Source organism: Chiloscyllium plagiosum, unplaced genomic scaffold, assembly GCF_037043375.1.
Source record: "Chiloscyllium plagiosum isolate Xiang-an unplaced genomic scaffold, Cpla_swu_hap1 HiC_scaffold_37, whole genome shotgun sequence".
NCBI lineage: Eukaryota > Metazoa > Chordata > Chondrichthyes > Orectolobiformes > Hemiscylliidae > Chiloscyllium > Chiloscyllium plagiosum.
The window spans coordinates 75,966,327-75,980,404 of NW_028270175.1; positions in this window are offsets into that span (position 1 = coordinate 75,966,327).

A 14,078-nucleotide genomic window follows, 5' to 3' on the forward strand; every position below is an offset into this window, starting at 1 on the left:
CATGGACTGTTTCAGTATCTGAAGAGCCACAAATGTTGCAGAACATTGTACAATCATTGGCGAACATCACCACTTCTGACCTTAAAATGGAGGGAAGGGCATTGATGAAGCAGTTGATGAAGCAGCCCTGAAGAATTTTTCGGCCACTGCTCGAGGGACTCCTACAGACTTGGAGCTGAGTTGACTGACCTTCATCAACCATGACCATCTTCCTATGTGTCAGGTATGATTCTAACCAGCGGGGAGTTTCCCTCTGATACTCATTGATTTCAGTGTTGCTAAGGCCCCTTGATACCACACAGGGTCGAACGCAGCCTTGATTTAAAGGGCTATCGCTCTCACCCCACCTCTGGAATTCAGCTTCTTTGTCCATGTTTGAACCACGGTAATGAGGTCAGGAGCTGAGTGACCCTGGTGGAACCCAAACTGGGCGTCATTGACCAGGTTATTGCTGAGCAGGTGCTGATTAAAAGCACTGAGACCTTCCACCACTTTACTGATGACCGAGAGTAGACTGATGGGGTGGTAATTGGCCGGATTGGGTTTGTTCTGCTTTTTATGTATAGGAGATACTTGGGGTAATTTTCCACATAATGAGGAAAAGCCATTGTTGTAACTTTATTGAAACAGTTTGGCGAGGGGAGTAGCAAGTTATGGAGCACAAGTTTTCAGTACTATTGCCAGAATGTTGTCAGATTATAGACCCAATGGATTATCCAGTATCTCCAACCATTTCTGGATATCGCGTGGAGTGAATCGAATTGGTTGATGGCTGTTAACTGAATCGCTGACGACCACTGGAGGAGGCTGAAATGGATCATCCATTCAGCACTTCTGACTGAAGATTGTTGTGAATGCATCAGCCTCATCGTATATACTGAAGTGCTGGGCTCTTCCATCATTAAGGATGGGGATATTTGTGGAATCTCTTCCTCCAGTGAGTTGTTTAATTGTCCCCAACGTTTCTTGGCTAGATGTGGAAGGACTGCAGAACTTAGATCTGATCCTTTGCTTTTGGGATCACTTAGCTCTGTCTATCACTTACTGCGTATGCTGTTTGGTGCACAAGTTGTCCTGTTTGGTGGCTTCACCAGGCTGACACCTCATTGGCAGGTATGCCTGGTGCTGCTCCTGCCATCCTGCACACTCCACTGAACCAATGTTAATCCTCTGGATTGATGGCAATTGTTGCGAGGGGGATATGCCAGGCCATGAGGTTATGTGGGAGTACAGTTCCATTGCTATTGATGACCCACAACACCTTATGGACATCCAGATTTGAGCTGCTGGATCTGAACGAAATCTGCCCTATTAAGCACCGTGATAGTACCACCCAAAATGGTGGAGGTTATTCTCAATATGCAGGTGTGACTTTGTCTCCACAATGACTATGCGGTGGTCACTCTTACCGATACTGTCATGGACAGATACTTCTGCAACTGGCAGATTAGTAATGTTCTGGTCAAGTATGTATTTTCCTCTTGTTGGTTCCTTCACCACCTGCCACCAGTTATATCCTTTAGGACCCGGCCAGCTCGATCAGTAATGCTGTAGCTGAGATACTGTTGGTGGTAAACATTGAAATCCCCCACCCAGAGTACATCTTGCGTCCGTGCAAACCTCAGAGCTTCCTCCAAGTGTTAATCCATATATTAGCCCCAATTCACTCAGATTTGATTTTGCAAATTGGGCTTGGATCTTTACCAACATTTTTCTAAAAATCAAAATGTTTTACATTCATTGTTTCTCTTTCATTTGTCTCCCAGTTTGTTTCTCAAGCATGATTCCCATTTCATAAACTTATGGTAGTGTTGTCTATGACCATTACTTTCAGCCATAATAATTTCTGCTAAACCATTTACTTACTATGTTCTATGTTCCATGTACTCTATTCTTTTCCCACACCATACTTGGTTTTCCTTGTATTGTTAGAAAGTTTTGTGAAGACAGAACTGAAGTAGTGGCTTCATAGTTCTGCCATTTCCCTGTTCGCCATTCTCCATTCTCTAGTTTCAGTTTGTAAAGAAGCTGCACTTGTTTTCTCATATTTCTCACATTGACATGATTTAACAAGCTATTACAGTTCACTCTTATAACCCTTGTGAAAATAACTCTTCAGAAACCCATCAATTCCTGCCTTAAACCGCTCAATAATTGACCTTCCATATCATACACTCACAGGAGCATAGACTCTGTGCCAACAGAAATACAGCACGATCTATATTAGTCCCACTTTACTACACCAGGACCATAGCCTGGAATGTTATGACACTTCCAAGTGCTCTTCCAAGTACTTTTTAACGATTGTGAGGTTACACGTGATAATTCCCCTCTTGGGAAGTAATCCCAGAACCCGACACCCTCGAGGTGAAAAAAATGTTTAAATCTTCTCTGAAACTCAAACTCTTCACTTTAAAAGTATGCTCCTTTGTTCTTGATTCTCTGACGAAAAGGAACAGCTGCTGTTTGTCCACCCTGTCCGTGTCGCTTATAATCTTATCCTTCTGAATCACGGACTCCTCAGCTTTCTCTGCTCCAAAGTAAACACCCTGAGCTTATCCAGCCTATCTCCATAGCTGATACGCTCCATCCCAGGGAACATCCTGGTGAATCACCTCTGCACCCTCTCCAGTACAATCACATCCTTCCTGGAATGTGGTTCCCAGAGCTACATAGAGTATTACATTTTGGCTGAACCAAAACCCTGTATTGCTCTTATAATCTACACCGTGGTTAGGAAACACAACACCCAAGGGCCAATTATTAACTAGTCCATTAACCTGTCCAGCAGAAAGTGAGGACTGCAGATGCTGGAGATCAGAGCTCAAAAAAATGTGTTATTGGAAAAGCGCAGCAGGTCAAGCAGCATCAAAGGAGCAGGAGAATCGACATTTCGGGCATAAGCCCTTCTTCAGGAATATGCCCTAAACGTCGAATCTCCTGCTCCTTTAATGCTGCCTGACCTGCTGCGCTTTTCCAGCAACACATTTCTAAGCATTAACCTGTCCAGTCACATTCAGGGATGTGTGGAGAAGCACAATCTGAGATTCCCAGTGTGCTGCCATTCATTGAGCCCTCCCCTGCCTGATTCCTTCTCCCAAAGTGCATCACCTCATATTTATCAGGGTTACATTCCATCTGCCACTGATCTGCCCATCTGACCATTCCTTCTGCATCTGCTTGTAACTTAAGGCCTTCCTCCTCACTGCGAACCAACCGGTCAATCTTTATGTCAAACAGACACTTAGTTATCACACTTGCCCCAATCTCCTTCTCGGCCCCTCTCCTACCACCCTCTGCCTCCTGCCACTAAGACAATTTTCGTTGTAAGTTATCCTTCATATTGTGAGATTTTAAATTATTTTTCAGTTTCCCAGCTGGAAATTTGTCAAAGGCCTTCCTACAAAACAAAGCAATCGACCTCGTCAAACTAATTCAATCAAATCCATTGGATGTGACTTCCTTCTGATAAAGTCATGATGATTATCCCTGATCAAACCTTGTGACTCTGATTGGAGTTCAATTTTCTCCTTCCCTATTTTCTCCAGTAGTTTCCTGAACAGTGATCGAATACTCGCTCGTCTCTCGTTACCTGGCCTATCTCTCCCACCCTTACTGTGAAGTGGAATCGTATTAGCAGTTCTCTGGCACCTCCCCTATGGTCAGATTCTAATTAAAATATTCAGCCAGGGTCTTTCCTCCCTTGACCCCAACAGCCGCCTGTGATACAGCTCATTCAGACATGGAGATTGGTCCAAATTTATACAAAACAAAGCCTCAAATCCCAACTCATATTTTACATCGATCTGTTCAAGAATTGTCCAGTCCACCTTCTTGAATTCTGTACCTTCATCCTCCTTCTCCCAAGTAAAATAGATGTGAAGGTCTCATGTAACAATCCATCAATGTTCTCCAGCTTGACACACAGATTGCCCCTTTGGTTTCTAACGGACACTAACTGTTTGCTGACTATTCCGTACTACTTGTACGAGTAGAATATCATGGGATTCTTCCTAATCTCGCTTACTTGCAATTCTCCATGTCCCTCTGTTATACAGTCATTTTGATGTTTCTAAGATTCAGTACAATCACCTCTCATGTTTTGAAACTCGAGATTACAGGCTGAGTTTTCCCGTCAGACAAGCTTACCAACTTAGGGATTAATTTGTAGAACACCTATTGCAGTTCCTCTGTAGTCAGTGTATTCTTTCTGAGATTGGGATTCCGAACGATACACATTACTCTAAGTTTCGACTTCCCAACACTCGATGCAACTGGTGCACGACATCCTCTATATTCCAATTACATTCACATGAATGTAAACCTAATTTTTACTTTTCCATTTGCATATGTTATTCCCAATACCTCTCGCTTTAACTTTTTTTATGAGCTTACTGTGTGAGTTCTTAAAAAAAAAGCTCATGAATATCCAACTCCACGTTACCCATTGGCTAAGTCTCCAAGAATCATCTTCAAACCATTCCGAAAAAATGTTTGCCACTTGTGGTTTTCCTTTCATCGGTACATTTTCACACTCCCCAGTTATGTTATTACTTTCTAAATATCTAGTAGCATGTTACTTGTAATTGAGTCCACCAGATACCCGGCTGCGGATGACAAGATAACTGGTCTGTAGTTCACCACTCTCCAAAATCATTCTTTCTTAAACTGTTGGATAATATTTATAACCTTTGCCTTATCAAGATTGGCTAAATGCCTTTTGGGAATGTGTCGAAAATAAAGTGAAAATCCGCGATGCAATCAATATGTCTATTGCTGCATGCTCTGAAATTCTTGTATGAACTACATCTGATCTGTCAGATTTCTCAATACTTAATCCAGCTTTCTTTTCAAAGATGACCTCAACACTGATAAGAATAATCTTGGACTTTACTTACACAAGTCCCATGGTCACTTGGTATTTCTGGAAGAATTTCTGGACATGCTTCCATGAAGATAGACACAAATAAACTGTTTCTTTTCCCTGCGATCTCTCTTTTCTCTGCAATAAATTATCCTGAACGCGCACCAACTGTTCCACATTTGACCTTGTTTTTATTTTTTTTTCATACAGTGATAGACGCTTTTTAGCTGTCTTTATGTTTTTCTTTCATTGGCACGCTTTTTCTCTTTCTGATTTTCTTCTCAGTTTCTAGGTCATCCTTTGCTGGGTCCTACATTTCTCTGGATCCACTGGCTGACTGCAACACTTGGCTTTTTTCTAAGCTGCCTCCTATCATCTAATAGATAGATGAAGGTGGGGTTGAAAGTGATAGTCGGAGAGAAGGGTGGACCAGATTGATAGGAAGGAAGGTGGACACATAGGAACATTCAAAAGGGCGGTGCTGACTTGGAAGGTTGGAGTGGGATAAGGTGGGATTGGGGAAATGAGGAAATGGGGAAATCCATTATGATCCCCTGTGGTTGGAGGGTCCCAAGGCAGAAGATGAGGCTTTCTTCTTCCAGGCTTCTGGTGGCTTTGGTTTGGCGATGGAGCAGGTCTAGGAACCTCATGTCCTTGGCAGAGTGGGAAGGGGAGTTAAAGTGCCCAGCCACAAGGCGATTGAGTTGGTCAATGTGGCTGTCCCAGAGATGTTCTTTGAAATGTTCCACAAGTTGACATCCTGCTTCGCCAATGTAGAGAAGACCTCATTGGGTTTAATGGATGCAGTAGATGAGCCGATCTGTCTCCCATCATCACCTATCACTTTCAACCCCACCTTCATCTACCTATCGCAATCCCAGCTACCTCCCCACTGCCGCACCCCCTTCTCATTTATCTCTCAGTCCCCTTGGCCAATAAGCGTCATTCCTGATGAAGGGCTTATGCCCGAAACATCGATTCTTCCTCTCTGATCTCCAGCATCTGTAGTCCCTACTTTCTCCTCACACCTTCATGGCTTGCGTGATTCAGATTTATAACGGTTACTTCGAATAAAACAAAAACTATCGTGTACTCAAACAGCATAAAAGAAAAGCAATACATTGTGGTCACTGTTCCCAAAAGGTCTTTTCCAGCAAAATTTTCAATTAGCTCTTCTGATCACTCAACACCAATTCCTAAATAACCTAATCTCGAGCTCCGTGCTCGATATAATGTTCATGTAAACCATCTCACACGTGGTCATGAAAACCATTTTCTCAGCATTAGCATTCAATTGGGTTAACACAGTTTAGATATAATTTAAACAGTACATTATTACTGCAGTAGCCACAAATTTGTATATCTCATTTCCTGTTTTATAACATGTCCAGCATTTGTATTGCAGCTTTCACTTTGATATATAACTCCCCTCAATGTTTGCTCCTCTTTGTTGTTTCTGCGCTCCACCTTACTAGATTCTGTACAATCTGAGCGATGTGGGCTCTGGGGAGATTAAGGTTGAGATCATCTCGCCACATCATTTATGATCTTCCCAAACATTAATTTCTCCAGATCTCCCGTTATGCTGATGGAGGAGAGAAGGGCAATGATCTTCCAACAATGCTCTGTATTCCCCCAGAGAGCTGAGACTGCTCTAACCTGGGTGGGAACCTTACAACAGGCTGGTAAAGTGTTGCTGCTGCTGTACAGGGTCTTAGTGAGATCACATCTGGAGTAGTGTGTACAGATTTAATCTCTTCAATGAAGAAAGGATGTTGTTATATTGTTATATTGGAAGCAGCTCAGAGATGGTTCCCTCAGCTGATTCCTGCAATGAAGGTGCTAGCTTATATCGAAAGGGTGATCAGGTTGACCCAGAAACCATTGGAGTTTACAAAAATTAAAGAGTGTCCTATTTCAACGTAGATGATAGAAGGAGTGAACAAGTGAAGCAAATTACACAGATAGTGGAGGAATCCATTCCGTTCTCCAGCCTGTTACACAGGAACAACAGAAGGATATTCAGGCCTTCGACCTGTTACACAAAAACAGGACGAGGCTATTCAGCCCATGAAGCCTGATACACATTTACAGAAGGAGGCCAATCAGCCCCTCGAGCCGATATCACTGGACCCAGAGTAGGCCATGCTGCACCAGTATCCTGTTACACAGCAACAGGATCAGTTCATTCAGCCACCTCAAGTCTGTAACATAAGAAGTGGATGCGGTCACACAGTGACTGGAGATTGTTACACTGGGACAACAGGAGGCCATTCAGACCAACTGAGCCTATTTCAAGGGAGTTGGATCAGGATAAAAACTATCTGAGACTTCTTTCATGAGAAAGGAAGAGATAATTCAGACGCATGTCTGTTGTATGGGAACAAGAGAAGACCAATCACTCCCTCGGTCCCATCTCTGGGATACATGCGGAGACCGTTCAGTATCTCCACCTGTTATGGGGAAGTATGAGAAGCCCCATCAGCAGCAACAGGAGGATTCCATAATCTCCCAACCCCCTAACGCATCACCAGGAGAAGGTCATTCTGGCCTTGGAGACATCAGCATGGGAACACCACAAATACGTCAGCCCATCGAGATTGTACACCAGCAGCATGATGAGTCCAGTCAGCCACACATGCCTCAAACAGCAATTGGAGTAGACCTCTTAAAACCTTTTGCCCATTGAACAAGAATTCAAAGAAAACGTAAAGATTTTCAAAAGGGAAGAAATTATGATAACTGTATACATTTGGGTATAAAACGTAATGTTAAACTAATGTAATTTAAGACAATTATTAGAATCCATTGTTGAGGACATTGCAAAGTTAAACCACAATCCATCGGAGTCAACAAGGTTTTATAAAGGATAAATCGAGTTTGAAGTGTTTGCTTGAGTTACTTAAAGATGTGACAAGCAAGGTGGATAGTCGGATTCCTGGAGATGGAATGTATCTGGTCTTCCTGAAGGCATTGGATATGTAGCTTCTCCAAAGAGTAAATGGTAAGATCAGACAACATGGGTTTAGGAGTAATTTATTAGCTTGTATTGAGGATTGGTTAACCAACAAAATGCAGTTAGATGGAATAAATGTGTCATTTTCTTTTGGCAAATGTAATTTGTGGTGTGCCATTGATTTTAGTTCTCATTTGCGATCGATATTATTACTCGGTTGACGGGATAGAAAATACGACACCACATTTTCAGATGACACGAACATTGGTGGAAAATTACTTCGGAATGATAATGCAAGAGATTTAAAACTACATGGATAGGTTGGGTGATTGGGCCAACATTTGGCAAGGAAAATTAAAGTGAGTAAATATGGGGCTATTCAAGTTGGCCAGCATAATAAAAAGACAAATTATGATCTAAATGGAGAGAAAGTTCAAAGTGCTTCGGTTCAGAGGGATCTGGGTGACTGCTTGCATATCGCAGAAAACCTGCTTGCGGGTCCTTCAAGTAATGATAAATGCAAGCATAATTTCAGCGTTTATTTGTAAAAGAGTAGGGTAGAAAAGTAGGGAGTATTGCTGTAGGTATGCAAGGCATTAGTGAAGCTGCAACTGAAGTACAGTTTGGGTGTCCTACACAATGAGGTATTTGCATTGGAGGCAATTCAGAAGAGCTTCATTAGATTGATTACATATTTGAAGTGTTTGTCTTATGAAGAGTAATTGAGCAGTTTAGGCCTACACTTTCGAGTTTATAATAATGAAAGGAGATTTCATTGAGATCGGTAAAATGCTAAACGTAGTTGAAAGTGTCAGTGTGGAGAGGATTTTCTTTCCTGTGGCACAACCTACAACAAGAGACTAGGGTTTAGGATGGAGAGATGGCAGGAAAGTGGAACAGAGGCCGCGTTGACATCAGCCTCATCGAGGGGTTGGATTCCTCACAGATGCTCCTTGTTCTTATTCAATACTTCGACTGTGTTGCACAGGAATGGGGGAGGAATGTGTATCATACAGGAAGCAGGCACTCAGGATAAATCAGTCTGAATCAGTTAGAGAGAACGTAACCAGTAGGGTCACACAGTGACCAGCGCTGGGTTCTCAACTATTTACAATCTATATTAATGATCAGGAGGATGGAACAGATATACAGATGCTGAGTTTGGTGTTGTCGCTATGATAAGGAAGAGATTAAATTATCAAGAGAGGGTGAAGAGTCTGCACATAGATTCAGAGAGGTAAAGATAATAGTTTGGCAGGTGGAATTTAACATGATTTAACCTGTCATTTCATTTACACGAATAATGGAAGGCAGTATGTTACTGACATGGAGAGGGATTACAGGACTTAATGATACTATGTACTGGGGGGTTCACTCGGATCCGTTCAGACATGGGAGGTTTTGCTCCATCCCTGATCGTCTGCTCCTTGACACTCCAAGTGACCCCATTGCTCTCCGTACACATGGAATACTTTAATGTGGTTGATTGGTGATGGGGATGATGTTTTGAAATGTGCATCAAGGGGCCGGCCTTTATCCTAGATATATTCATTTCTTTCTACGTGGAGACCCGATGACGATGGGAATGGCTGACTGCTTCTGAATGAAGAAGCCGTGACTGCTGCCAGGACAGTGGGTATTCACCAACATGATGTACTGTGCATGGACACACTGTAACATTAATACACAGAGAACTCCTTCAGTTCTTCTACCTCTCCCCATTGACATAGTAACTCCGCAGGTGCCATATACACCATCGGGAATCCCACTATACTGGATACACCTGGCAGGTCCCTGCTGTGGGAGAAACAATGCGTTGACCTCATCAACCATATGCATCCTCCGTCTGATGTTGAGATACTGGGAAATGATGGATATGTCACCTAGTCCTGCCTGCAAAGTTCCGAATCATAGAAGCTGAATGAAACAGTGACCCTAACAGCCACTTGCAGCACCGTCCTCCGCCTGGTGTGAAGATGCAGGTCATGTTGAAGGAGGTGACACTGCTCTGTGACCAGATCCTTGATCAATCAGGGTCCCCTCACACTTTCATCCTAGGTTAGGTGGAGCTTGGGAAGCTGTTCCTGGAAAACCCGGGGTGGATACAGCAGATCCCTTTCCCCACACACACTCACTGCGTGATTTCAGAGCTTCCCCCTCTGCAGCCTCTGCTCCATTTGTTGATCATGTTACAGACCCAGATGTTGTAACTACAGTCCCCATGCTCCATCCCGAGTTGGGTCAGCAAATCCTCAGGTCTCACTGAATGTCTGAGGCAGCTCACAGCACAATCTCCAGCAAACCATTCCCCAGCCCCTCCACTAACTTTTCAATAACAGGAGTCAATCAGAAACCCCTCGGCTACAGATCCCCGCAAAATATTTTAAGAAGTCCGCTTACACCCAAAGCTTTCCTTATTTTGAATATAGATGGGAAGTGTGAATTCCAGATATGTTGTGACTGGTCAAGCCACTCGACATTAAGCAAATATAATATAATCTATTCAAATGATTTAGTTAAAATCCAATCAAAGAAAAGAACATTTTGGCATAGGTATATGTTGGAACACTGACACAACAATAGATATCGTACCTTCTTGTTAGACACAAAGATGATTGCTTTCCAGGTGACCACTAGAGGGAGAGCCATTGCCATCTTCACTGTTTCACCACCAACGGTCATTTGAGTGGGAGCAGCGGCCGAGTTGAGGTGAACCCGGGAGACTACAGCTAAGGTAAGAGTTTTTTTCAAAATTACTTACCTGTAGCGGGCATCGGTGTTTTGTTTTCTCTCTCCTTCACAGAAAGAGCGGGAGCAGCAGAGGAAGTGACGGCAAGCAGAGGGGCAGCCGAGACCCGGAAGCAGTTAGTGTAAGCTTCGCTGGGTTAGTTTTTTTCCCCCTTCAAAAGCGTGAAGGAGAGGAACCCGAGGCACTACACAGGTAGTGCCTCCCACCCGCCCTCCTCCTCTAACCTAATAATAACATCTGCTGTGGCAAGCAGGTAAGTGCTGAATTTTGCTTGTATTATTTAGACACAGTTTTTGTTTAAACAGTTAGCTTTAGAGGGATGGCAGTGAAGGCAGTGCAATGTTCCTCCTGCAACATGTATGAGGTGAGGGATGCCATCGACGTCCCTGCCGATTACACTTGCAGGAAGTGCACCCATCTCCAGCTCCTCCAAGACCGTGTTAGGGAACTGGAGCTGGAGTTGGATGAACTTCGGATCATTCGGGAGGCAGAGGGGGTCATAGATCAGAGTTATAGGGAAGTAGTAACTCCCAAGATGGCAGATAGATGGGTTACAGTGAGGGGGACTGGGAGGAAGCAGCCAGTGCAGGGACCTCCTGCGGCCATTCCCCTCAAGAACAAGTATACCGTTTTGGATACTTGTGGGGGGGATGACTTACCAGGGGTAAGTAACGGGGCTCAGGTCTCTGGCACGGAGCCTGTCCCCGTTACTCAGAAGGGAAGGGTGAAGAAGAGCAGAGCAGTAGTAATTGGGGACTCGATAGTTCGTGTCACAGATAGGCGGTTTTGTGGGAACGAGAGAGACTCACGTTTGGTATGTTGCCTCCCAGGTGCAAGGGTACGTGATGTCGCTGATCGTGTTTTCCGGGTCCTGGAGGGGGAGGGGGAGCAACCCGAAGTCGTGGTCCACATTGGCACCAACGACATAGGTAGGAGGAGTGCTGAGGATGTTAGACAGGTTTTCAGGGAGCTAGGTTGGAAGCTTGGAGTTAGAACAAACAGAGTTGTTGTCTCTGGTTTGTTACCCGTGCCACGTGATAGAGATTCGAGGAATAGGGAGAGAGAACAATTAAATGCGTGGCTTCAGGGATGGTGCAGGAGGGAGGGGTTCCAGTTTTTGGATAACTGGGGTTCTTTCTGGGGACGGTGGGACCTCTATAAACAGGATGGTCTACACCTGAACCTGAGGGGAACCAGTATCCTTGGGGGGAGGTTTGCTAGTGCTCTTGGGGGGGGGGTTTAAACTAACTCGGCAGGAGCATGGGAACCCAGATTATAGCTTCAGGGTGCAGGGCCTGGAGTGTAGGGAGGTGAGGAACATGGGATCAATTTCCAAGGAGGGTGCCTGTAAACAGGGAAGTGGCTTGAAGTGTGTATACTTCAATGCAAGAAGTATACGAAATAAGGTAGGTGAACTTGCAGCGTTGGTTGGTACCTGGGACTTCGATGTTGTGGCTATTACGGAGACATGGCTAGAACAGGGACAGGATTGGCTGTTGCAGGTTCCGGGATTTAAATGTTTTAGTAGGGTCAGAGGTGGGGGTAAAAGAGGGGGAGGTGTGGCATTGCTTGTCAAAGATAGTATTACAGCGGTGGAAAGGACGATGGATGAGGACTTGCCATCTGAGGTAGTTTGGGCTGAGGTTAGGAATAGGAAAGGTGAGGTCACCCTGTTAGGAGTCTTTTACAGGCCTCCTAATAGTCCTAGAATCATTGAAGAAAGGATTGGGAAGGTGATTCAGGAGATGAGTGACAGTAATAGGGTGGTTGTTATGGGGGACTTTAACTTTCCTGATATTGATTGGGAAAGCTATAGCTCAAGTTCGTTAGATGGGTCAGTGTTTGTTCAATGTGTGCAGGAGAGTTTCCTGACACAATATGTAGACAGGCCAACAAGAGGTGAGGCCATACTGGATTTGGTTCTGGGTAACGAATCAGGCCAGGTATTAGAATTAGAGGTAGGTGAGCACTTTGGGGATAGTGACCATAATTCGGTGATTTTTACACTCGTGATGGAGAGGGATAAGTGTGTACTACAGGGCAAGAATTATAGCTGGGGTAAGGGAAATTATGATGCGGTGAGGCATGACTTAGGATGTGTGGCTTGGAAAAGTAGACTCCAAGGCAAGAGTGTAAATGATATGTGGAACTTGTTCAAGGGGCAACTATTGAGTGTCCTTGATAATTATGTACCTGTCAGGCAGGAAGGAAAGGGTCGTGCGAGGGAGCCGTGGTTTAATAAGGAATTGGAATCCCTTGTTAAATGGAAGAGGGCGGCCTACCTCAAGATGAGACGTGAAGGTTCAATTGGGGCGATTGAGAGTTATAGGGTAGCCAGGAAGGACCTGAAGAGAGAGCTAAAAGCAGCAAGGAGGGGACATGAAAGGTCCTTAGTAGATAGGATTAGGGAAAACCCTAAGGCTTTCTATTGGTATGTTAGGAATAAAAGAATGACTAGGGTAGGAATAGGTCCAGTCAAGGATAGTAGGGGGAAGTTGCGTGTGGAGGCGGAAGAGATTGGGGAGACACTGAATGAATACTTTTCTTCAGTATTCACTCAGGAACAGGGCATTGTTGTCGATGAGAATACTGAGGCACAAATAAGTAGAATGGATGGCTTTGAGGTATGTAGAGAAGAGGTGTTGGAAATCCTGGAAAAGGTGAAAATAGATAAGTCCCCTGGGCCTGATGGCATTTATCCTAGGATTCTCTGGGAAGCAAGGGAGGAGATTGCAGAGCCATTGGCCTTGATTTTTATGTCCTCTTTGTCTACAGGAGTAGTCCCAGAAGACTGGAGGATAGCAAATGTGGTTCCCTTGTTCAAAAAGGGGAGTAGGGATAGCCCTAATAACTATAGGCCGGTGAGTCTCACTTCTGTTGTGGGCAAAGTCTTAGAGAGAATTGTAAGGGATAGGATTTATGCACATCTGGATAGGAATAATGTGATCAAGGATAGTCAGCATGGTTTTGTGAAGGGCAGGTCGTGCCTCACAAACCTTATTGAATTCTTTGAAAAGGTGACGAAGGAGGTTGATGAGGGGAAAGCGGTAGATGTGGTATATATGGATTTTAGTAAGGCGTTTGATAAGGTTCCCCATGGTAGGCTACTGCAGAAAATACGGAGATATGGCATTGAGGGTGAGTTGGAGGTTTGGATTAGGAATTGGCTGGATGGAAGAAGACAGAGGGTAGTAGTTGATGGCAAAGTTTCTTCATGGAGTGCCGTCACTAGCGGTGTTCCGCAAGGATCTGTTTTGGGACCATTGCTGTTTGTCATTTTTATAAATGACCTGGAAGAGGGGTTAGAAGGTTGGGTGAGCAAGTTTGCGGATGATACGAAAGTCGGAGGAGTTGTTGACAGTGAGGAAGCATGTGGCAGGTTACAGCAGGATATAGAGAAGCTGCAGAGCTGGGCAGAAAGGTGGCAGATGGAATTCAATGTAGCTAAGTGCGAGGTGATTCACTTTGGGAAGAATAACAAAAAGATGGGGTACTGGGCTAATGGTCGG